Source organism: Heterocephalus glaber, unplaced genomic scaffold, assembly GCF_053883595.1.
Source record: "Heterocephalus glaber isolate CG9 unplaced genomic scaffold, H.glaber_assembly_v1.0 deba00001457, whole genome shotgun sequence".
Lineage (NCBI taxonomy): Eukaryota > Metazoa > Chordata > Mammalia > Rodentia > Bathyergidae > Heterocephalus > Heterocephalus glaber.
The window spans coordinates 14,599,314-14,625,976 of record NW_028258305.1 but is presented as its reverse complement, the minus strand read 5'-3'; the positions used below and the strand labels follow the sequence as shown (position 1 = coordinate 14,625,976).

The 26,663-nt window shown below is 39.0% G+C and overlaps 1 protein-coding gene and 2 pseudogenes across 2 annotated transcripts in view; 1 reads left to right on the top strand and 2 right to left on the bottom strand.

Annotated features, from left to right (window-relative positions):
* The window catches only part of Cimip6 (ciliary microtubule inner protein 6), a 297,684-nt gene that overhangs the window by 214,422 nt on the left and 56,599 nt on the right, over nucleotides 1-26,663 (top strand). The window lies entirely within an intron of this gene.
* On the bottom strand, nucleotides 3,859-5,217 carry LOC101696364 (heterogeneous nuclear ribonucleoprotein A3 pseudogene; annotated as a pseudogene).
* LOC147826963 (AMMECR1-like protein pseudogene) lies at nucleotides 18,842-23,626 on the bottom strand (annotated as a pseudogene).

Here is a 26,663-nt window from a genome sequence, read left to right as displayed (position 1 = left end):
TCTTCTTTGCATGAATTGGGCTTGGACTTAGTGATTTTCTGCTAATGAACAAACGTATCAGAAGTGACAGCATGACTTCTGAGATTAGATCATAAAAGGCATAAAAGTCATATTCTCTCTCTCTCCCTCTCTCTCTCTCTCTCCCTCTCTCTCTCTCTTCCCCCCCCTCTTCCCCCCTCCTTCCCTCCACCCTCTCATCTCTCATTGGCTCTGGAGAAAGCCAATTGCCATGTTGTAAGTCACCCCCCAGTCAACCCAATGGAGATGTCCACATGGCAAGGAACTGGGGCACCTCCTGCCAACAACTAGCAAAGAACTGAGGGCTTCTGCTAATGACCACATGAGTGAGCCATCTTAGAAGATGATCCTCTAACCTCATTCTAGCCCTCAGATGACTGCAGCAGGTAAACCTTGATTTCAGTTTCACAAGAAACCCAGAGCCAGAACCACCCAGCTAAGCTGCTCTTGAATTCCTGGCCTACAAAATTATAAATTATTAATATTTGTGGTTTTATGCTACTAATAAGTAAATATAGATTAATAGACATCATAGGTAAATAGATAACTTTAAAATAGATAACTAATATGCAGACTTAGCTACAAAACATACCATGCAATATTTCACATAAAAACTGTTTTTTCCTACTCACGAGCCTTAAAGTCAATGATTCTGAAATTCTAAAAGGCCAGAAGAGAAGGAGCCAGGATCCCTCAGTACCCTGGAAAGCTGACCCTAACACAGGCTTGGAGCTTGCTCATTAAAGTAGTTATTCTGTGTAATACATTTTCTTTTTCACTTCTCATAGCATTTATTGTTTCTTAGTACCTATAATTATTTGCAGAAGGGTTTCTTTTAATTCTAGTCTGCAAGTTGTTGTCTTTTTTAAAGTGAACATCGAATGAGTGGATCATAGCATACTTGGTAATATATGCTTTGCTACATATCTCTACAAATGTTCACAATAGACCTATGAAGCAGATACTATTATTAGTCTGATTTTTCAGATGCAGAATCTAGAAAGAGATTGACTAGTTCATAGTTCAGAAGAGGCAAAACTGATTAATATTCTGATTCCCAAAGTTGAGCTCTTAGCCACTCTGATATGCTCCCTCCCAGTTATTCCTGTATCCCACACAGTGCTTTAAAAGGTGTCTTAATATCATTGTTGTCTAATTAATGTCTGTTCCACATGAATAAGTGAATGAACAAATAGTATGAATTGAGGAGAAATGTCATGAAAGTTCACAAATAATCAAAAAATCCTCTTATCCTAAAATAGTTTTTTTCCTCATATAAATGGCCCTTTTCACTTGTACACATTTGAACTTTGGAGTGTTAGCAACTAGAACACATAAAGAGATTCATTCAGTGGATGAAAAGTATGCTTAGAGAATACTAAAAACTTCTTCAGAGTGTCTTCATTTTTAGATCAAGAGCCTCAAGTGCTTCAGGACATCAAACAAATTCAGGACTTCCCTGAATAGCCAACTCATTAAGGAAGCTGCTGAACTCGACAGTCATCTTTTAAGGAGAGGACAGTGACAGTATGGCTGGGTGCTCGGCTCACTAGAAACCTGAGTCCATTCACAGGGGCCTGGCTGAGGAACCTCAGCAGCACAACAAAGGCCAAATTGTTCCCTCCAGGACAACATGATAATGCAGTGAAAGAGTGGGCACCCTGTGTACTGAGGGAAAAAAAGCAGTAAATGAGTCCCTGGCACTGACACAACAGGTCAGCCTTAACAAAGATGGGGACAGAGCTCTCTGCCAAAGAACTGGTCTCAGAAGGCTTACTCTATGAGTTAAAATTCTATCAGATCTAAGCTAAAAACAGCTAAATTTCCAAAATATGCAGCCAATGTGCCCTGGGAAAAAGAAGACTATCCCTTCCTAGGAAGGACAGATAAGTAATGAATAGTCTCAGACTCTTTTAATGAAAGCAAAGCCAGGTCTTCCTTTCTGATTTGCTTGGAATTGGATTTAACCTCAAGCCACCACCCTGTTTCCACCCCAGGTTCATGCCTGTGTTTATTCCAGCTCTCCCAAAGGGATGCTCCAATTTTCCAGACAGTAAAATTTTTTTTCTGAAATGAAAAGTGTTGAAAGTAGTTAACTTTGGAGAGAGGTGGGGATGAAACTAAAGGAAGGAGACATTTGTTTTCTATTCTTACCTTCATGTACCAATTTTTTACCATGTACACTTATTAATTTACTTTTCAAATATTAGAATTAATCAAGATAAAGATTATGAACATTTGAGTCTTGATTTTTCTATTCTATTTCAAAAGAAATCAAATATTACTTTTGGAAACATTTATAACTACAAATCTCTGCTCTAGAACAATAATTATTGTTCCCATAAGTGAAAGCCCTACTTCACAAGGAAAAGTCCATTCAGTGTGTGTTGTTTGGATAGAAATGTTACAGAACACATCCACCAAACAGAAAAAAAAAATCCCAAGTCATTTGGGTTTTTATTTCAATTTTAGTATTGCTTAAAATAGTGTAACCACATGTTAATCTTTTGTATGGAGTAAAAAACAATCGTTCCTAACTGGGTATGACTCTGCCTCCTCCCCTCAGAGAACATTTGGCAATATCTAGAAAGAGTTTTCATTGTCATAACTGGACATGGGAGAGGGGAAGATATTCCTACTGGTATCTGGTAGATAAAGCCAGAATGCTACTAAACATCCTGCAGTGATGGGACAGACCCCCATAACAAAGAATTATCTGGCCCAAAATGTCAACAGTGCTCAGGTTGAGAAATTGATATGGATGTGATGACACCATTCATTAATATAAAATTCACCCTAAAGTTAGTACTCACAGATTAATAAAATGGGGTGAAGGAGGACTATCCCTTAATTGTTTGAATGATGTACCACATGTAAAGTTGAGACTGGCCAGATTTGGGAGCAAGTTTTATGTCTGTTCTTCCTAGATACGCAATGCCCTTAATAAATACTGTGAAATAGAGTAGAATCAATCTTTGATTTTCTAATTTATGTATAAATATTTCTGAATCTCTGCTATACTATCCATGGCTGTGGAGACACAGCTTTTAAATAAATGGCTCTTCAACTATGAGCATACTTGTTCTTAATCCAAAAGAGAAGTGCCTAGGCTTTTTCTATTACAATCAATGCTTTAGCCAGGATATGCCTTTAGACAACTAAAATTAAACAAAAATGAAACTGGAAGCTGAAATGTTTAGGTAACTTATAAATTAAATGTGACATAACTAATTTTCAATATGGCTGATTTTGTCATGCTATAATTATACACAAACTCCTGCCCCTTTTGGAAAGCCAGGTCCTCAGAGGGCATCAGTTCAGGGGAATAAAGGGGCTAATAAGCCAAATAAGAATTTAGCTCTGGAACATAAGTAGCAAGAGCTTCTGGTACTTTCACTTTGTAGTTCTGGCTGGTCTCCACACTGACCAGTTGTCTCAGGACAGGAGGTTCTCCTGGACTTCCCTCCACATCGAGAATAGCTGGAAGGATGTGAGCATGTAATCCCAAGGGTTGGAACTGGCTCCTCAACTTAGAATGGAGTCATTGGGAAAGTTCCAGACGTATCCCTCCCTATGCACTCATAAGTTCACACATAATTTCTCTATGAGAGTAAGCCTCATGAAAATATTTTCCCTTAAACTTAAAAAAAAAAACCTCAGCAGGATAAATTCTCTCAGACGTTATAACAGTTGTAGCATTACTGATCTTTGAACAATTTGAATTTTTTAAGTAGTACCTCAAAGCACAAAAGAAACCCCTACACTTCTTCACAAGTTTGTATGATTTCTCATTCAAATAGAAGCAAATTATACGTCTTTAAAAGACCTCAGGACTGTACATCTAATTGACACTACATTGCATTAATCAATAGCTGCACTTTTTGCAAACTGTGGCTATGACAGTTCTGAACCAGAAGCATTTCCTGTTTAAGCTGCAATAACTTTTCTGACTGTATCATCGTTCCTTCTGTGGCAGATTTTTACAGTTCCACTAATGAATTTGGGACGACTGTCTCAAAGTAACCTGCAGCTCCTGACAATTCCTCGCTCTCTTTCCTGCTAAGAACTGTAGCCCTTTTCTGTTGTTTTGTAAAATCTTCTGTTACCATATCCACCATTTCCATCATCAGATCCATAACCACCACCATAGGGACTACCAGAGCTTCTTCCACCAAAACTGCTCCCATTCATGGGTCTGTAATTTGATTGCTGTTGACCACAATAATTTCCAAAGTCATTATAGTTTCCACCACCACCATAGTTATCACCACCAAAATTTCTTCCTTCATTGTAATGATCATATCCTCCTCCAACACTATATTCACCACCTTGGTTTCCATATCCTGGTCCAACACCACCATAGCCTCCTCTGCTACTGTAACCAGCACCACCACCATAGTTTCCACCATCACCTCCAAATCCATTATATCTACCATCACCTCCTCCATAACTACCTCTGCTGCCACCACCTCCACCACCATAGCCTCCCCTTCCAACGAAGTTTCCACCATGACCAAACTTCCCTCCACCACCTCCAAAGTTTCCTCCATGACCCATAAAGTTGCCAGATTCACCTCCACGACCTCTTTGTGATCCAGCAGACTGGATCTCTTGTTTAGAAAGGGCCTTTTTCACTTCACAATTATGTCCATTAATATGTGGTATTTCTGAACAACAATTTTATCATCTGTGTCATGATCATCAAAAGTTACAAAAGCAAATCCTCTCTTTTTCCTACTCTGCCTGTCTTCCATAATGTCTATGGTTTCAATCTTGCCAAACTTTTCAAAGTAGTCTCTCAAATTATATTCTTCTGTATCTTCTTTAATACAAAAATTTTCTTCACTGTTAGATGGGCACCTGGCTTTACTGAATCCTCTCCAGAAACAGCTCTCTTTGGTTCCATTACCCACCCATCAACTTTGTGTGGTTGAGCACACATTGCTGCATCCACCTCTTCAACACAAGTGTATGTCATAAAACCAAAGCCCCTGGAGTGTTTTGTTTGGGGATCTCTCATTACCATACAATCTGTGAGTGTGCCCCATTTCTCAAAATGTTCTCTTAAACTATCATCTGTAGTTTCAAAGCTCAGACCACCAATAAACAGCTTCCTCAACTGCTCTGGTTCCTTTGGATCATGCTCCCCCTACCCCTCCAGTCGGGCTGAGGGTGACTGGGTGGCAGTTTTACCTCCATTTTGAGACTGGACTTGCCTCTTCCAACTCAGGTTGATTATGGGACCAAGAGGAAGAGCTATACTTTTTAAAAATTTAATAAAACAAAAATAGAAATGTAGCTACAAAGCACTAAGATTAGAAAAATCCATTTGTAATTATTGAAAATGCAGTTCTCTCCAATTTTTTGGCTACCTCCAATTGATACCAATGGTCTGGGCCTAGATCCATGAAGCTCTCAGGCCAGGCCCATCCTAGGCTATCTTCTGGGCAGGAGTATGAGCAGGATTTGGTCTACTGTCTCAGGCTGACCTGGCTGTGAGTGCTCTGGTTGGTCCTGTCTCCCCTTCCTCATGGTTTTAGGTTAGCACCCATCTTCAGTTTCGTAGTTGGCCAAAGCCCCAGGCAGGATTCAGAGTCTACCAATAGACCAGGTTTGAGTTTGCCTGGTCTGGCCTGGAAATAACGAGACCTTTTGGGGCCATAGGAGTGGGTCGCCAGGTCCAAGACCAGCCAGAGTCCAAGATCAGTCTAATAGCTACTCAAATCCAAGGGCTTTGGTTAGAACCAGAAAAATTATGGGAATGTAGCAAACCATCTGCCAGACTGCATTCAGCTGTGCGGTAATCACAATAGGTGTTCAGGACCCCTGGTCCTAGGTAATCAATCAAAGACAGACAACTTCCACTATGAACTCAAAACCTGGGCTGGTTGGCTGGCTTTAAATCATGCCTTGTGTCACTCTGGAACTATGGAATGAGTTAAGTCTCAGCATGCTCCTTGACTTTAACTCATTCCAGTTTCTCAACTGAGAACAAAGAGAACATCAAAAGTGCTATAAACTCTGCCCTTGGCTAAGCACTGTATTTTCATCTTTTACTCAGAATTTTCTTTAGCTTATGGATTAAAATCCTTTGTTTTGTTAAATGATGGCACATGTATTTGGTTTTTTAAATTTACTATGTGCTGGGAAGTATCTTAACTTCTTTAAAAAACTAATGTATGTATACATGTATATCTATTTTAGAAGTGAATATATGTAATATGTACATCTATAAGAAATTTTATCTATTAAGTGGATGCATAAATTCCAACAAAGGGAATATTCTTTCTAAAATTTCTTTGTGACTGGGTTTATTTATTTATTCATTTTTGTGATACTAGAAACTGAAACCAGGGTCTTTGTACTGAGCTATGTTCCCAGCCTCTCTCCCCCTTTTAAATTTTGAGACAGGGTCTTGTTAAATTGCTAAATTGCCCAGCCTGGATTAGAACTTTCAATCCTGCTGCCTCAGCTTCTTGGAGTGCCACCCATTATGCTACTATTTCTGGCTTGAATTTTTAAAAAAAATATTTTAATTTGCTAAAGTTTTAAGAAAGTAAACAATGTTTTGTAAAGAGAAAGTAATAATCTTGTCCCCTTCCAAGCCCATCCTCCTGAGTTAACACAGATGTATAGCGGTGTATGCAGTAAGCCTTCTGAATGGAGTTCAAAAATTTTTTTAAATTTTTTAAAGATATAAAACATCTAACTTAGCTTCAAGGATAATATAATAGTTATGGAACAAATGTTAGACACACACACACACAATCTAAACCAAAAAGGGAAAAATGTGTGCAAAAGATTTCTCTTTAAAAAATCTACTGTACTGTGGTGACTCTTGTGTGACTATTTACTTCTTAGAGTAGCCTCAGCTATTTCCTGTTGTCTAAGTTGTTAAGCTGCTCTATTTAATGAACATCACTTTGCTATTAATTTCTCTTTTTAATTTTTGTTTTTATTGACATGTGTTTGCAGTTTTATCCTGGGGAGTTGGTACATGTACATAACACATCTTAGTTCTTTTCTCATTCCCTTCCCCTCCCCTCCCTTTCCCTCCATCTCGTGGTCCCCTTCCCTTTTGCAAAAGATTTCCTTATTTCCTATTATCTATCTTATTATTATCTATTATCTATCTTATTATTATCTATTATCCTTATTTCCTATTATCAAAAAAATTTTTAAAGGAAACCTGTCCCAAAGAAAATTAATCAGTAAAAAAGAATAATCTTTTACATGAAAAGAAATAATTGAGAAATGAAGGGGACAAACACAAAGAAGGAAGAGACTCATGCTGTCAGTGGGAAAAGGGTAAACATCATGTTGTAATTTAAATTTTAAATCAGTGCTGTTCAGGTAGGAGTGACAAGGAACAAACTATAAGTCAGTATAGTAATGGGGAGTTGTTATTGCTATAGAGAGATAGCAATCACCTAGGAATTTCTTTCCAAAATATTTCCTCTCAAGAATTTAGTCACATGTCCTTTGAAGATAGTCCAGTTATCTTCTGTTCATTTACCCTAATGATTCCTGAGATTGCATCTGGACATTCTGCTAATGCAAAAAGGAAATCTCATTCCTCTTCCCTGAAGAGAAACTCAATGGCCTAAAAGGGAAATCTGGAAACAGTTTGTCCACTGAGAACCAGCATGGTCAAAGAGAACCTCTGTTCTCTGCTGTGATGGGTTCAGGAGACATTGGGCCCAACCACCAAGAATGCCACAAAGCCAAAGGAAGTTCCCAGTGTCCTGGAGAATGGGATCCAGGCTGGCCAGTTTCAAGGGGATCCTGTGTAGGACCTAAAATGTAAGACAACATAGCAGAATCTGAGGGATTAGCTGGAAACTAGAGAAGGAAGTAATCAAGACAGAAAAATACTGTCAGCCCTACAGAGTTACTACTGTAACCCTGGAATAAAATGAAGGCTTCGGGCTCCAGGGACCACCCTTCCAGCTGCAAAAAGGTCACAAACTGAGCATCTTTATCTTTCGAGAAGACTAAAACAAAGATCAAATAATCCAGGGGGCGGGCAGTGGGAATATAGAACTCCCTAGCTTGCTGACCTTAATATTGCATGTGATTTGGAAGCTTTGTTCTATTACACAATAATCAGTCCCTCGGCCTTTTGAAAATACATGTGTTAGCAGTTATTTTGTATGTACCTAGAGCTCTCCTAACCTTTCCCCGAGCTAATTAATAATTAAAGAGGGCAGGTGTCTTGACTTAAACTTTCTAGTGTTGGAAATAATTATAGGATGGGATTAAGGTAGTGTTATATCTAAGGTAGTGATTTGGCAATCTGACTACATATTAGAATAACCTGGAAAGTATTAAAATATTGAAACCTGGAACTCACCCTCAGAAATTGGTTTGATTGTTCTGGGGCAGAGGCAAGTTATCCATAATACTTTTTTTAATTCCCCAGGTGATTTGAATGTGCAGGTTGTTTTGAGAAACATAGGTCTATGAGATTTAGAATCATTAGGGTCCTTATCCCTTCCTAATAACCCCTCTTCATATAAGGTGCACAGAGAAGCAAACAAAAAAAGAAATTCTTATGAAGAGTTTTTGTACCAAATCTCACTGCAGCACTGTAGTGAGCGAACCTGAACCTAATTCTAAAATGCCTTTGCTTGTGCCTAAATAGCCGAAACCAGAGCCATTTGAAGGGCTGATTCTTCCTCTCCAACTCCAACTCCAAACCTAACCTTGATTCTCTATCATTCTAACAAAAGTGACAGCAGCATCCATCAGCAAGAAGCAGGAGAATAAACACAAGAGAAACCAGAGAATTATTCTTGAGGCCTGGAGTGGTGCTGGCCTTGTCCTTTCCCACCTAGAGAGCGAGGAGAAAGATGTGGAAAGGGGAAGGGGAATGCTGGTGCTCTGAGGTACTCCTCTGTATCTGTTTTGCTTAATCCTGGAAAAAGAGAAGAGAGCATGAAGACACAGCTGAGCCCTCTCTAAGGGAGCAATTTCAGATCAGACTCTAGGTTCCTGAAGAAAGGAAGAATGAAATGAACCAGAGGTGGTGAACATAGGAGAAGCCTAGATCTCTCCAAAGGGGATAATGTTCCAGCCTCTCACTACTCTGGCTGAGGAGACAGCACTCAAAGGTCACGTGGGAGCAAGCAGGGATGCAAAAAGGCAGAGACATCCTCCTCCATGGCATACCATTCTACAGCTGCCCAACAGCCACACTGGATAACACCAAATGGAAATTTTGATAAATGGGCAAACTCAAAAGAAAAAAACTGAAGTTAAAAACCAAGATTATTCTGAAGCTAGAGGGTCAGGCCCATGAGCTGATACAAAGGAAAGGGCCTGGAGATGTGACCTGTGGCCTAAGACAAGTGGAAAGGTGGAATCAGTACTTCTGCACATAACCAGGACCCTCAAAGAGCTGCCCCTTCCTCCTAAAGGGCTTAGAGAAACTACTCATTGGGTCAGAGAAGCAACAAAATAGCTAGCAATGTCTGCCTGGGACACTGAGTAGAAAAAAGTAAGGTAACAAAAAGTCTTCAATAAGAATCAACATCACAATTCTATGAAGGCGTGAGATCCAGATATTACATTATCTATATGACCTAAGAATCCCAAGCCAGGCCCTGCCCCCATGTAAACAGCAGACCTGGGCTAGTCAAGCACTGCTCCTCCCCCAGGGGAGCACAGGACAGGGCAGCAGAGGCAAGGAATAACCAACTCATTTGATCTTGGACGAGGACAGCACCTGGAGGGAGAAGAGAGCAACCAGACCTCATGACTAAGGACATTAATTCCAACAGCCCACTCCAACACCTGCCCTGTAGCCTACATCCAACAAAGACAAAAGGAATGATCATATTCCCCAAGGCTTAGGTTTGGAGTTGGGGATGGAGAGGAAGAATCAGCCTTTCAGATGGCTCTGGTTTGGGCTATTTAAGCACAAGAAATTGCTTTTTAAAATTAAGTTCAGCTTGGCTCATAATAGTGCTGCAGTGAGATTTGGTACATAACTCTTCATAAAAGAGGGCTGATCATATTCCCTGACAGGACTAAGGATATGCCTTGACTTGGACAGTAACCACTGTCTGGGAGGAATGAACAGAGGGACTTTTAGTGCAAGAAGGGCACCTCAACAACCCCATAGTCCCTAAAGCTAGGCATAGAAAATCATGACTGGCTAGGTCCCATTGTTTTTAACTTTCCTTCACTAGTTTTTTGGGGAGAGGGGTGCTTGGGATTTTCTCCCCTTTTTTCTATTTTAGTTTCTTTTCTCTTTTTCCTTTCCAACATTTTCCCCCCTTTTTCTAAATATTTCTTTCATCTCTTATTTTTGCTTTCTTTTATATTCTTTCTTTTTTTTCTTATTCATTCTTTCCAGGAATTCTTCTCTATTACTATTAAATTCTTTTTACTCCTCAAAAGGACCTCCATCTTACTCTTCTCTCCTCATCATATCAAATTAATTTATTTTTCAAATTTTGCTTTTTTCATTCTCCAGTTCCCCACCCCTTCCACCTTTACTGGTATAACTACAAAGCTTTATGAATCTCTACATACATAGTTAAATTTCCACTATTGCTGTGGAACACTATGCTGTTGTTAGTAGAGATAAACTTGTTCCATTTAGTAGATATGTACTGTAGGTCAATTGTAGGTCAATATTTGGTTTGTCTTAGTGTTTTTACTATAATTCATAGATCTTTTTTCTACATATGAGGGTGATACTTTATTAGTTCTTAGGGTTTGTCAATACTGTTTGTATTTGGTGCTATAAATGATGCTGATTTTTATTACTATAGCAAAGGTAGCATAGCTTTTGCTATTAATTGGTTTTATTAAGATGCCAATATCTAGATTGTCTTGGGGTCATTAACAATACTGTGGCCCATTCCTAGAAAACTGGGTATTGGGCCAAATATGCTGTAACCTCCCATCTCAAGTACAGTGCTATCTTGGTTCACAAACTTAATTTATCCCACAATTCTGGTTGCAAACCAAATGGGGAAAGAACCAAATCAAATTAAATGGTTAGGTTCAATGTTGACCTTATGGGGAAATTTGATCCAGTTCTTGTCCAATTTGGTTTGCAACCAGAATTATGGAAAGAATTAAAGTCCCTGAACCAAAGTACCACTGCAAATGGAGGTGGATGGATCCTGAGATAGGCATGCACAGAGGGCTCCACTGAAAAGTAGACATTATTCAAAGAGATCTCCATCCTAGAAACAAAGCTTTCCACCACAATCAACTCACAAACCTTAACCCAAAAATGAAAAGAAATTTAAAAAACAGAAACATGATGTTATCATTTGTGTTTAGCTGTCCCCCCAAAGCCTCACACAGATGAGGTAGAACTTTCTTTCTCAGAATGTGTGATGCTGGGATTAAGGATGTGTGGTTATTAAATTACTACATATGAGTGATTAGTTTGGCACCACCCTAATCCTGGTAGTCTGAATAAGATAAAAGAGTCAGAAAGATGCTGTTAAAATCTCTCTCTTGGGCTGGGGATTTAGCTCAGTGGTTCTGCCACCTGCCTCACAAGCTCAAGGTCCCAAGTTTCATCCCCGTTACCAAAAAAAAAAAAAAATTCTTAAGGAACCCTTCTCCATTGTTGGTAGAAGTGCAGACTGATGCAACCACTGTGGAAATCAATATGGAGATATCTCAAAAAACTAGGATTAGAGGTCCCATTTGACCCAGCTATTCCTCTGGTGTGTATCTTCCCAAAAGAATTAAAAGCATCATACCACAGCGACATATGCGCACCCATGTTTATAGCGGCACAGTTTGTAATAGCTAAAACTTGGAAACAGCCCAATTTCCCATCAATTGGAGACTAGATAAAGAAGATGTGGGTTTTTTTTAATAAAATGGAGTACTATTCAGCCATAAAGAATGAGAAACTAGAGACATTTATAGCTAAGTGGATACACATTGAGGCCATACTCTTAAGTGAAATAAATAGGACAAATGTGTAATAAATACTGAATAGTTTCTCTGGTGTGAAAAACTAAAAGTGCAAATCAGGATTGAAATGTATAATTGATAATTGAAATAGGAAGAAAAGGTCTAAAGGAATAGGGAAAGTGGGAGGGGTAGGGGAAAGGAAAGAAGGGAAAAGAAAAAAGACATGAGAAAAAAAATGTAAACAAAGTCTTTGTAAATGGGGAAGTGTGGAGGGGGTGAAGTGAGGGCAGGGGAATGGGGAAAAAATAAGAATCAAGATACATCATGTATAGGTACAAGATTCCAGTGATGAGTGTAACTGTATTGTATATCTAAAATGTACCAATAAACTTAATTAAAAAAATATCTCTTGTAGTCTTTGCTGCTTTGTGTGTGCCATGTTGTTTCTGCTCTGTCATGCCTGTTTGTCATCCCTGCCTTGGAGTTGGCCAATTATGGACTGAAACTCCTGCAAACTGTAAGCCAAATAAACCCCTTCCCTTTTAACTTTGGGTGTCAGGTATTTTGTCCCAGCAATGAGAGAAAAGTAACACCCACCTGAGAAGATAAGCCAACAAAATGCCTCCAAAAATTCCCAAATCCTCCAAAGCTGATCCATGGGCCATTGGAAGGGGAGGAAACTAAAAGACACACAAAAGTCTTCTGAAATGATATCAGGGGAGATGACAAAGCAGACCAATGAAGCATTTGGCAAGCTCACGGAAAATATAAGTAATAAGATATTATGCCAAATAAATAAAATTATCAGTAAATTTACAGGAAACACCAACAAAACAATGCAAATCAGAGCTGAACAAAACAATGGAAAACATGCATGACCACCATAGAAAAGAATTGGAGTCCATAAAAAGGCTCCAGATAGAAATTCAGAAAATTAAAAATTCTACTGAAGTATGGGCAGCCGAAGTGACCAATGTGAGGACAGTGTCAAAATTAGAAGACAGGTCTGTTGTTGGTAACTAATTAATAAGAGATACCTTAAAAACAAGAGAACGTGATAAATGGATCCAACAGCTCCTATGTGATGTGAATAAGACAAATCTAGGATTAATTAGAATTAGTGAAAAATTGAAAGACAGCAAAAATGGCATTTTTTGTTTTGTTTTTTGGGTACCAGGGATTGAACTCAGGTCCTTGCACAGCAGGCAGCAGAACCACTGAGCTAAACCCCCGGCCCAAAAATGGCATTTTTAAAAAACCTTTTAACTGAAATGATAGCAGAAAACTTTCCAAATAAGGTGAAAGAATTTAATATACAAATAAGGCTGGCCTGGACAATTGTGGTGGATTAACTAATGGTCAATTTAATAACGCTCAGCAGAATTGAGTCAGTGTAGTTCTGGGCACGGAAGACCCACCTGAAGACTGTTGCCAGTGGCATAAAAGGAAAATACGAAGAGAAGATCGCATGCTGCTGATTTCCCAGGAGAAGTGAGTTTGTTACAGCTGGTTTTCCTGATAGGAACTCAGCTCTTTTTGGAAGAACAGCACCAGGAATGGCTGCTGTACTTTCTGGCTCCAGCGCAGATTCCTCAGCCTTCTGGCACAGATCTTTCACCCCACCGGCGCAGACTTTCTAGCTTCCACCACTGGCCTTTGGGCCTCCCTGGTGAAGATCCTTGATGCGGACTTGCGTGAGAGGTTGCCAAGGGCTCTAGGGCTTCAGCTGGTCTCTTGCGGGACATCGCCATGGGATCCAGACCCTTGGCTGGATTCTTTGGGTCTCTAGAGCACAGACAGATCTTTTGCACTCTTCTGCATTTGACTTTTTGGGGTGAATATTATAAAATAATCCTATAAATTATGTGTCCTGTATTAAATTTATTCCCATAAACCACTGCGTACAACAATTTAACAAGATTCTGTCTCAAAATTTAAAATTTTCTCCTGTTTGAAGTGTTCTCAGTAACTTTTTTTTAACTTTTGTTTATGAAAAACTAAAACAAAATTTCATAACAAAATAAGAGAATTTCATAAAAAGATAAGAGAATAACAATAGTTAATATACTGTGCATTGTTATCTTCAAAGTAGTTACTCAGAGTATAAAACATAAACCAAAAAGATTCTTACAAAAAAGTAAAAGATAATTAACTTTCTTTACAATGAACTAAGATAAACTAGTAGTATAAGTGAAACAAATTAGCATATATACTAAAATAGTTTTGAAATGATGGACTATGTAATTTGGGGAAGCAGTTCTCCCTACTTCTGATTTACCTCTCCTAGTTTGTTATATATATATATATATATATATATATATATATATATATATCACCTTGGGTTATGAGTAACTTGCTCTGCGAGTATTCTGCAAGATGAGCAAACATTTCTGTTAAATTTTAACTTGATAAACGATGTCTTGCAATATGAGTAGTACATGACTCCAAATATCACATGATCACAAGCCAGTGAGGGGTGATCATCTCCCAACAGCAAGAGGTTATGGAAATTTTGTCTGTAGAGGAGGAGGAGGAGGAGGAGGAGGAAGAAAAGCAGAAGAATCCCTCACTTCAAATGAGATTAGGGAGATGTGTAAAATGTGGGAAACAGTGCAAAATTTTGTAGAAAAGCACCACCTGAATAGGATTGTTGCAAGTGCAGGTGATGAATCTGTTTAACAACAATGCAATGTCACATTTCTGCAAAATTCTCAAAAGGAGGCAAAAGCAAGTGTCATTAGGTAGGTTCCTTGTTAAAGTTGGATTAAAAAAAAGATTCCATTGAGCCATAGATAGCAGTGATTCTGTTAGCAATAGTGAAAGTTGTTCTATACAATAACCTTCCTCTCTCTTGTCTCCCTCACACCAGCCACGAAGGTTTTCAATGTATGTGCAGATTAATTTGATTATTTTCTTTATATTTTGTATTTTTTATTATTTTGTATTATAATACAGTATTGTAATTAGTTTTATATATCTTTGGGTTGTGGAACAAATCAGCTGAGTTTCCATTATGGGAAATTTGCTTTGATATACAAGTGCTGTGGATTGTAAGCATGTTTCTAGAATGAATTATACTTACAAACCAAGGTTTTATTGTATATATATTTTGTGTTTCTCATATAAGAGTAACCATGTGAATTTGATCTTGTGTGTCTGACTTATTTCACTTAACCTTATGTTCTCAAGTTGCATCCATTTACCTATGAATGCCTCAAGTTTTTCTTTCTTTATGGCCATGCAGTACTCCATTGTGTATAAATACATTTTCCTTGTGTATTCCTCTGTTGATGGACATGAAACACTGTTTCCAAGACCTAATTACTGTATTATAAATTGTGCTGCTATACATATGGGTATACATGTATCTCTGTGATATGATGATTTTAAATCTTTTGGGAAGATACTTAGCAGGGGGATAGTTGGGGTCAAAGGGAATTTATATTTTTAGTTTTTTGAGGAATCTCTATGCTGATTTCCAAAGTGGTTATACTAGTTTACATTCTCACCAACAATGTAGATAGAATAATTGCTTTTCTCCCATATCCTCACCAGTATTTGTTATTATCAGATTTTTTTACGATCGCTGCTCTTTCTTAGGTAAGATTGTATCTCAGTATAGTTTTAATTTTCATTTCTCTAATGGCCTACAATGTTGAACATTTTGATGGCCAGCAGTGATAAGCATTTTGGGGGTATTTATTGGCCATTTATACTTCTTCTGAGAAGTGTCTATTCATTTTGGTTGCCCATTTTTTGATGGGGTCTTTTTTGGGGGAGTCTAATTTTTTGAGTTCTTTATACATTCTTAATGTTAGTCCTCTGTCCAAGGATTAGCTGGCAAAAAACTTTCCCATTCTGAGAAGTGTCTCTTCACCCTGTTGGTTGTTTCCTTTGCTGTGTTGAAGCTCTTTAATTTGATATGACCTCATTTGTTGATTCTCAGTATTATTTCTGTGCCACTGTAGTTCTGTTCACGAAGTCCTTGCCTACACCTATGTCTTCCAGGTTTTTATCTATTTTATCTTCCAGCAGATTAAGTGTATTGGTTTTAACATTTAGGCCTTTGATCCATTTTGATTTTAGTTTAATACAGGGTGATATATATGGGTCTAGACTCAGACTTCTGTGTGTGGATAACTAATTTTCCCAGAAGCATTTTTCCTCCAGTGTATGTTTTTGGCCCCTTTGTCAAAGATCAAGTAGCTGTATATGCCTGGGGTTGTTCTGCTTTTTTTATTCTGTTTCATTGATCCACATGCCTGCATGAGGCCCTGGGTTCAATTCCCAATATCAAAAGCAGGAGGCAAGAAAAAGAGCTTTAGATATATTTTGAATCACTCCTTTCAACCTTGTCCTGTCAAATCACCCTTTTCAACACTTAGTGCCATTTTAAGTAGATTCACTATCTGTTAGGTCATATTTAGTTATTAAAATTGAGTCAAGCTAATCTTGAAAGAGATTCAAAGGTCTTCTCTTCTTCCCCAGGGTATGCTAGGAGGTTTGTGAGTTGGATGTGAGAGATGAGGACTGACTCTCAGGCTTAGCTTTCTTGTTGTAGGTGAATGCATGAGGGTCAGTGTTATATTATACATTTACATGTCCCCTCAAAGCTTCATAGGTGAGGCTTTGCGGGGGGGGGTGTGATTGGATCTTGGGGGCATGATACTCATCAATGGATTAGTCTGTTCTTGATTTTATAGTTAATGTGATATTGGGAGGTGAAACCTGATTGGAAAAAATAGGTCACTGGGGGCATGCCTCAAAAAGGCCTATCTCCCTCCTTCCTGCCTTGATTGCTCTCTTCTTGCCTGCTATGCCATGAGCTGTTCCTCCTTTACTATACACCTCTGCCATGCCACCCTGCCTTGGAAACAGTCGATGATGGACTGAAACCTCTATAAACTGTAAGCCAAAACAAACCTTTCCTACTTTAAGTTATGGATGTTCAGTATTGTGTCCCAGTTAGAAGAAAAGTAACTAAGGCAGACAGGAAGTTGAAGAGGTCTGCTTCTGCGGCTGACGGTCCTCTGTTGGGATTGGGGTTGGCAGTATCACAATGGCTTATAATTCTTTCTGAAACTGGAGGTCTCTCTCAATTTCAGGGCCACCAAGAGGCCATATGGTACCTCAGCCAATTAGAAATGAGTACACCCAAGGGAAATTTCCAGAGGCCTAGAAATATCTGATAAATTGTCTTCCCCTCCCCCAAGGCATCCACAGGAATAGTGCAGATTCTTGTCTAGCTCCTCGGGGTCTGATAGGACAGAGAGCAGACTGTTGGAGAATACACGCTACACCTCTGTGGATTTTCCAGTCCTCAGCTTCTACCCAAGTATGCACAGGTACCAGGTGCCTTCCCTGATTCTGCGTAGCCTCTGTTATGGCCTTGCTTTCACTCTGAGATGAATCTGTTCTCTATTAAACCAAAGACTGGTCAACAAATCCTAATAAATAATTGATTAGTAAGTACATCAATACTCATTTTAATGGTGAGTTAAGGAAAGAAGAAAGAGAAGAAATGGGCCTCGCCCATCCAGGTGGTGATATCTAAAGGTGAAAGAAGAAGCATTCAAAGCAGTCGTTCAAAGCAATTTTGTTCTCTTTGGCTGAAGGGATGAAGGAGGAGTAGAAAAGGAAGACATACCTGTTCCAATCAAATAATTTTTCAAAAAGAAGAATGTTCACAAATAAGTTACCTTTAGAGATAGGGTGGTCCCCTCATCTGACCATGTTTGCTGCTCACATCCTATACCTGTCTTTACATTAATAAAGGCCTTGGTTAGTGCTTCTCTCTTAGGCTGACCTGTGTTGTAGGCTACTACTTATCAAGGAAACTATAAATGTTTTACCCTTGAAAGGGAGTTGTGTTTAAATAGAGTATCATTCACACAAAATGCCATGTTTCTTTGGCTCTCTTACCTGTTCAGGGACCTTTTGTTTCATATAAAACTTGCCGCATCTTACTCCTGTTCAGTTTAGAAACCCTAAGAAGTTACCACTCCATTCCTTATGGATTTTTACCTAAAACTGTTTTTTGTTTTTGATTTTGTTTTTTTGAGACAGGGTCTCACTATGTAGTTCAGGCTGACCTTGAACTCACTATGTAGCCCAGGCTGGCCTCAAACTTGTGGCAATCCTCCTGCCTCAGCCTCCCGAGTGCTGGAATTACAGGTGTTCTCCACCACCCCCAACTCCTAAAATTGTTTTCAGTGTCAAATATCTCTGGATAGAAATGTATTATATATATACATATATAAATATATATACACACATATATACTTGCAATAATTCATGAGTACTTTGATTAACCACTATAGTCCATGTATTGAAACAATTTTAATATTCTTACATTGCTGAAGTGTTCAATAATTGATGTGTTCTGTGCTCTGAAAATGTTTCCAATATCAGTCAGAACGTTATAGAACTGAAATACAGTTGATTGGAATGGCACTTATACCTTGTACATGTAGAGGGCTTTTGTCAAACCCTGAAAATAACATATTAAGAGTAATGGAGGATGTCTAGGAAGAGATTTTGTTTCTTTTTTTTTTTTTTGGTACCGGGAATCGAACTTGGGACCTTGCGCTTGCGAGGCAGGCGCCAGAACTACTGAGCTAAATCCCCGGCCCTGAGATTTTGTTTCTTTATAGGGTCAACAAGATGCTTGCCTTTTTACCAAATGAATCATGTATTTCTTTACTTTTTCTTCTCCCTTTCAGATATATTTTCTTGGCATCTTATGTCACTCACAGTAGTTAAAATTTTGCTCCCTTTAAAATATTATAAAAACCAAAATACAAGAACTCCTGGAGTTCTGTCTGTTTAAAATGTAAGGAGCAACCTGGTCTGCAGTCCACAGAGGAAAAGATAAATCAATCTTCCTATCAGATAAGAAGCACTAAAATATTTATAACATGAGTAGGTCAAGGATAAATGCAGTTAAGGGTGATTATACATAGGCAATTAGCAAATGCACAGCCTAATGAGTATAGGAAAGTGAAAATTGCAAATAATATAAGCTTCTCAGGCTAAGCAGACATTTTCCAAATGTCTCTGAAACATTTCAAAATGCCTATCATTAACAGTTAGTGCTGTGATGGCTTTAAAGAACTTCCATGTCCCTCCATTGAAGTGAGTCACTGGTTCATTCTACCCATCTGGATATGACTCAAGAATCTGGCTTCCCATTAGAGAAAATTATAGAGTCAAAAATGTGAAAGAGAGAGAGAGTATGATAAGAATCCCAGGAGCCCATTCATTAATCCACCATTGGGACCCCAGGCTGCTGCTGATATGTTGATATTGACAGATCATGGGTTCTTACTTCACCTCATCCCTTTGGATGATTTAGCAGAGGCACTGTGTCTTTACATACTGACAATTAACCAGGAAAGCAGAATCTCTTTCCTTTACAGGGAGTTGTAAAGCACAAAATCCCTCTAGTTTTCTTATCTGAACCACCATACTTCTCACTCAAATGATACTGGTAAAGACCTCAGCACCTTTCAGTGAGTGCTGATACTACTGTTTATTCTAGAGACTCTTCGGGAAACCTTCTTCCTTCCCTAAAGATGGGTCATATGCCTTTAGCACTCTTATTTTGCCTAAGGTACCTATTAATTTCCTCTGTATCTTCTTATAGTTTGAATAATTTATGCTGGGCCTTTAACTTTTATATGCTCCAACTCAGATTTTGTCACATAAAATTAAAATGCTCACATTTTCTTACCCTCCATAAATATGGCTACCTGGCTATAAAGTTCATTCCATTTTCCATCCAAAAATATAAAGAAATGAGACTAATATTTCTACAGTCTACCACCTCTTCCCTCTCTATGATGGATGTATATTCTGTCAGTTTAGCTAAGCTGGGACTACATTTTCCCTTAGAAGAGAAATAAACTGACATTATTTTCACACTTAGGGATTGGTGCAGGCACAGGATGCTATTGCTGCTCCCATATGGGTTGCTGACCTGAGAATTCCACTGGTAGGCATGGGATAGCATCTGGGTCTACTGCTCCTCCAGTGCCTAACAAGTCTTTTTTGTCAGCTTTTACAACTATAGAGCCAGGTACAATCCTCTCCATGGGAAAGAGGATACCAATTTCTTCTGCAAGACAACTGATTTGAACAAGGTGGAGGTTTGTAGGTAGGTACGAGTCCAGTGCAAGTTTCCACCCATCCACACATAAATTCTAAAAAATAAAGCATGTATTCATTGGGTTGATTTCCAATCTACTTTAAGAATTCTGTAAGTATGTTGTTGAAAAGCAGTGTATCATCCTCAGGATCCTTTCTCCCAACTGGCCACCTCTTCCTGTGAATCACTTTAGCAGTGCCTTTGAGAAAATGCTTTCAAAGCCTCTGCCAAGTCTCCTAGTTCTGTGAATTTTGCCACCACATGAGTGAAGAATAGGCAAGAAAGAGGAAACAGGGGCAGCTATTTGGAAATCAGCAAACAATGGGAAGGGAAATATCATGTGAAAGTTTAAATGACCCAGAAAAAAATTGACAATTTGGAAATTTTCCCTGGTAGGGTGAAGATTCCCAGCATGATAGGCAAGATAAAGATTCACCTTATTTAATTACACAACTTTATGCTAGAGTCCTATGAAAGACTGAAACATGAAGTTTTCCCACTTCAAGTGAACTAGAAAAAGAAACTTGCCTGCTTAAAAGTCCCTCAGGATGTTTGCCTGAAAAGAAAACCAGCTCAGAGACCCTGGATTCTCTATGACCATGTGTTCTTCTAAAGCCCAGTTCAACTGTTTGTATGCACATCTGTGTTTCTGAGAACCTAGATCCAGCTAAATAGGCACTGCTACCAGTAGAGAAGTAAAGTAACTGGGTGAGAAGAAGAGGTCTCTCTTGTCACACTTGCCAACAGTGATGACACCAAGACACTCCATGGGCATCTCCATTCCATTCCTCAACAGGCTATACCACAGAGCTATGTTCAAAGCCAGGAATCCCACAGGAAGAGAATCAGACAATCTAACAGAGTGGGATGAGAATTTAAACCATCATAACTTATTAACAATGAGATCTGCAATGGCATCCAAAGAGTTTCTAATCTTGATGTGAGTCTCTGCCCAAGATCCTTACCTTAAAGGACACTTAGTATTCATGCTGTCCCAATATAGAGTCCACTTATGAAGCGTGGAGGTTGTGATCAACTCTTGGTATGCAATAAACTGGAAGTTTAAAAAAGGAATTTAAAGCTACCTAAAAATGGTTCTTGTTAGTCTCCATTGTCCATACTACCAAGGGAATACACCTACTTGATCTGGGGAAGCTGCAGGTGTGTGTTTGGGGGTAATCCTCTATGGATTATCAATTCTAGTTTCAGTGTGTGGCCAGCCTTTATGCAGCAAATCACCAGACAAAGATCTGAATCTGCACAGTAATTCTCACTAGTCATGAAGAAGCTCCAATCCAATGGAACCCCATACTGAAGAAAGGCTGAGATAAAGCTTGGGACCCTGAAGTTCTGTTTCATTCAATGTAACCCACATCCTTCAGTCAGCGAGGGGCAGGCTTACAATTGGAGCTAGCATCATAAGATGGTTCAATAATAGAAGTCCCCAAGAATAGGAGGCATCTGTTCCAATGATGCCATAGCCATTGGTGTCCACACTGGGATGGGACTGGTCATGCAGCTCTGTGTCAGAAGTAATGATTGTAGAGGGGCAGGGCATGAGGAATGCCAATCTGGAAACAGTTCTGTCTGAGAAATAACACTATGTCAACTTTTCACTTCAGGACCTCATGAGTTTGTTTTTCTGGCTTCAATGGTAATTGGAGCCTTTAAACCATATTTTCTGAGTAAGGAGACTATTGTCTAGATCTGATCCCAGCTTAGTTCTTTAATAATCTCAGGTAAGTATGTGGCTGTGCTTTTGATGTGTTTTTCATTTATAAATTCAATTCAAATCCCATAGGCTCCCTTCAATCCAGGTCACCGGCATCCTCAAAGTCAGTAAGGAGGGAGACTGAGCAGAAAAGTTTAGGCAGCTCCTCCTCTTGAATGGAAGAGAGTCAGCTGTCCTCTGTGCACTGGTTAATGTGTATTCCCTAAGTTAATGAAGATTTCTGGTTGAGAAGGTCCCAGTAAGGCCACAGAACCACTTATCTTACCCTATCTTCCACCTCACAAAGAGTGGGTAGGGGTCATTGGTCAGCCTAAGAAATTCTGGCTGTGGGAAGCCATGGAAGTGACAGTAGAGCAGTCAAAGCAGAAGCAGCACACTTCTGCAGTCACCATCACATTCCTATTGGTGTTGATAGTTTCACTGGGCCAATACAGATTTCTTCATGTGATGAGAGACTTTTCAGGACCCAGAATTAAGCCGACATCTTCTCCAGTCCACTGCTGCTATCCACCTGTTGGTGGTTTCCAAGAGGAGACCTCTCCTGCTCTGCTTCCTCCTGCTCCAGCTTTGTGGAGCCCTGTGCCTGGTTGCAGGTGGCTGGGCTCCAGTGGGGTTGGCAGGGCAAGGGGCCTAGAAGGGCAGAAGAGGAAGCACAGGGCAGTTGGAGTGGAGCCCCACCCAAGTCCTCTGATGTCCAGCAGTTACTGGAGGCAGTGAGGTAATCCAGGTCCAGGCTTTTTGAGCAGTGTTGCTTTAGCTCCTCTGACATGAAAGCCCAGGATGTGTTAATGGAGCACTGGATGGCCAGGAGATGACCTTCGCTTTTGGGAGTGCCTTACAGCCAATCTTCTATTACAGCAGGGCTATTCAGGGCCCAGAGATGCTTAGGTCTGCCTGATTAGCCTCTTCAGTAGGTTGAAAGATATGTTAAGAAGTGTTCTGAAGGAAAATAGTAGTACCATTGGGCAGCCAAGCAGTGAGAATTTATCTGATTCTTCTACGTGGGTGGGTCTGTTGGTTTTGAAGACTCTTCTTAAATTATGAGTTGCCCAGAAGCCACAAAAATACATTTTGGTTACACAAATGCTTGTGGAGAGAGCTGATGAGGTCTGGAACACAATTCAAGAAGTTCTCAGTGATGTTCCCATGGCTGAACTTTCCTATTTTTTTTTAAATTCGAAAATTTCTTTTGGACCAGACTTAGGTATACAGGGCATGACTTGTACAGGATCTTAAATAATCCCACACTCAGACAAATAAAAGCACTTCCAAACACAGCTGCTTAACAAGAGAATGCCAATGTTCTTTCTATTAGGAGAAGAAAAGGATGTTTTCAGAAATCTGTTTTCTTTCTTGCAATTTGTTATTCACTCAATCCAAGAATGAAGGCTTGTCTTGTTAACTCACAGTGTCCATCCTTAAAATAATTTGGGGGTGGAATGACTGCCTTAATCATCCTTACAACCTTGGCTAAGTTAGCTAGATTCACTGTGCATAAGTTTAAGCAAATAGAATATTATCCAGCCAGGCCTACAAAATGATCAGTTGCACAATCTTGCCAGGAAAAAAGTTATAGAAATGGAAGCCAAACATTACCCAAGTAAAGGAAATTACATCTTTGCATGTGACCTTCTACAATCAGGCTTATCAGTATGAATAATCAGAGCCCTGAGTAACCCCAGGCCATGCCAGTCTGACAGATTACCTCTCTTTTACCCATCTGAACCAAATAACAAGTGTGAGACACAAAAGTCAGATAAATAAAAATCAAAATTATCAGTTCTATTACTGAGCAGCTAAGTTAGAAGACACAGATTAATTTAATAACACGTACTTCCCCCAGTCACAGGACAGCTGGACAACCACATTCCTCTTCCATAGGGTCAAGGTCTATCCCACTAGGGTTCCTGCATGATGAGAAACAAATGAGTCTGGAGTTCCCAACGTTGCATAGAGAGAAAAGGAATGAGCTGAGCATGCCCAATTCTTTCTTCCACATAGCCCCTCTCCCAATCAGAGAAGCCATTCTTCCTCTGGTGGAAAAATGACAGTATGGATAGGGAAAAGGCTAGGATGTTGCTCTAGAGTAGTTCCTGCCTATGGACACTGCTGCCCTTTCTGGTCCCTGCTGTCTCCTGCTAAGTTCAACCTGGAGCACTGGAGAATTCAAGGAACTAAAAGTGGGCCAGTGATCTTTGACAAAGTAGTAAACAATGTTTCTATTAATTTTATCTTGTATTTGTCATGACAGAATTTTACTAATAGACCTCAATTTTACTCAAGCTAAATATTAGATGCAGAGGTGGCTTAGTTCACAAACTTAATTCATCCCACGATTCTGAAAAAGATGGCTCTAGTCGTGTTCATCACCTGATGCAGAATTCACAAACAAAAACAAAATTTTGCCAAATGCTTCTGTTTGTGAATCAAATTGTTTGCAAACAAAAGCATTTGTGAACCAAAGTACCACTGTATGAACTACTTAGCAAAGTACCAAGCTAAATTTTCTTTCACAGCTTCCTTTGAATCAAAGGATGACCATGGGACAAAATTAAAAACAATGATATATAAACCAAAGTTTCTGTAAAATATTTTTATTTTAAGATTTTACAAAAGAACAGGTGGTAGCATCCTCCCTTCCAACTTCCTTCCTGCTGCCTTGGATTGGGAATGATGGAGTTACAGACATCTTGCAATCATAAGAAGTCTAAGATGAGAAAGAAGGAGAGCCAATCCCATCACCCAGGAGGAGGCTCCCCTGCCACCATTCCAGACTCCTAGGGCAGAGAAGGTGAGCCAATCCCAGTGCCCAGGAGAAGGCTCCTCTACCACCATTCCAGGCTTCTAGGGCAGAGAAGGTGAGCCCCATGGGCACCAGAAGCACCGACCCCCTCCCCATGGTAATGAGAAGACACATAAACAAGCCTCAAAAATAGACTTCCAGATCACCTACAGTAACCCCAAAGGGAAAGAGATGGAACAATCTGATATTCAACCACCTGGACTCCCTCAACTGGCAACAAAAGAGGATCTGGAAAAAATGAAATCAGAAATAGTTTCTCAGATAATAGCAAAGATTTTGCCCATAGTGCAAGATATGATTAATAAATCTAGAGAGGACACAGAAAAAAAAAATAGAGGATCTGAGGAACATGATGGAATCCCAACATAGGAAACAAATGGAATCCATAAAACAGATCCAAACAGATTTCCAGTATATTAAAAACTCCACCAAAAGTCTATGCAGCAGAATGAACCAATGTGAGGATAGAATTTCAGATATAAAAGATAAGATTGCAATTAGTGACCAAGAAAAGAAAAAATTGCTTTAAAATTGTAAGGGACCACGAGAAAGCAATCCAGCAGCTGCTAGATGATGAAAAGAAGAATAACATAAGACTGATTGGAGTCAATGAAGAAAGAGGAGAGAGTGCAGATGACATAAAAAACTCTTCACAGAAATAATGGCAGAAAACTTCCCAAGCAGGGGAACAGAACTTGACATACAGATAAGTGAGGCATATAGGACTCCAGCTAGCCTTGATCAAAAAAAGTCTACATATAGGCATATAATAGGATTCCAGAAACCCAACAGAAGAACAAAATTCTATAAGCAGTGAGAGAAAAGAAACAAATCACATACAAAGGAAAGCCCATCAGAATCACAGCAGACTTCTCAATGCAAACCCTCAAGGCAAGAAGAGCTTGGAGTGATGTATTTCAAGCCCTAAAGGAAAACAGCCTCCAACCCAGATTGATGTACACTGCAAAACTATCTTTCAAAATGGATGGAGAAATAAGATACTTTCATGACAAAGAGAACCTTAGAAACTTCATGAATACCAAACTAGCACTCTAAAAGATTTTAGACAACATCCTAGGAAAAGACAATGAGGATCACAACCCCAGGAAGCCCAGCAGAATGAATCTGTTGGGCGTGACAAATGAAACACAAAAGGGGAGAATCCAACAAAAAGAAAAAGTCATGACAAGCCTTTTAAAACTTTTAACTTCATCTCCCTAATGAGTGTATAATTCAATCTTATTATTGTACTGATTAGTATTTTTCTGATTCTGGAGTTGCACACCTTTCCTTGTGCTGTACTGGCTATTTATCATCTTCTTGTGTCTACTTTTTAATTGGATTGTCTATTAATGAGCTGTAAGAGTTCTTTATATATTCTGGTCATAGGTTATATGCATTGTAAATATGGTCTAAGGACTACTTTTCATTTTAATGATGTCATTTAAAGTTCTAAATTTTGATGGAATCTCATTTATCAATTTTTTTCTTTTATACATCATGTTTTTTGTATCCTAGGTAGTTCTTGCCTACCCTAAATTCATAAACATTTTCCCTTATAATTTCTTCTTCAAGTTTTATACTTTTAGGCTTTCATATTTAGGTTCACAGATCCCTTCAAGTTATTTTTATGTATGGAAAAAAAGGGTTGAGGTTAATTTTTTATATATGGATACCAGGTGTTCTAGTGCCATTTGCTGAAAACACTATCTCTTCCTTGGCTCTTGAATTGAGTTTATATTCTATGAAATGTTAATGTTAAATAATCTTTCAAAACTCAGTGGACCATATATGTGTGGTTCTATTTCTAGATTCTCTGTTTTATTCCAATGATCTATATGTCTTTCCTTACACTAACACTGCCTTGATTACTGTAGCTTTAGAAGAAGCCTTAAAATTGGATGCTAAACATCTTCCAACACTGTTTTTGTTTTTGTTTTTGTTTTTGGCTTTTCTGGGTCCTTTGTACTCCCACATAACTTTTAAATTTCAATATCCAATTCTTCATTTATAGCAAGTATACATGGACCTGAATTTTTATATATACCTTGTGTTTTCTAATCCTGCTAAAT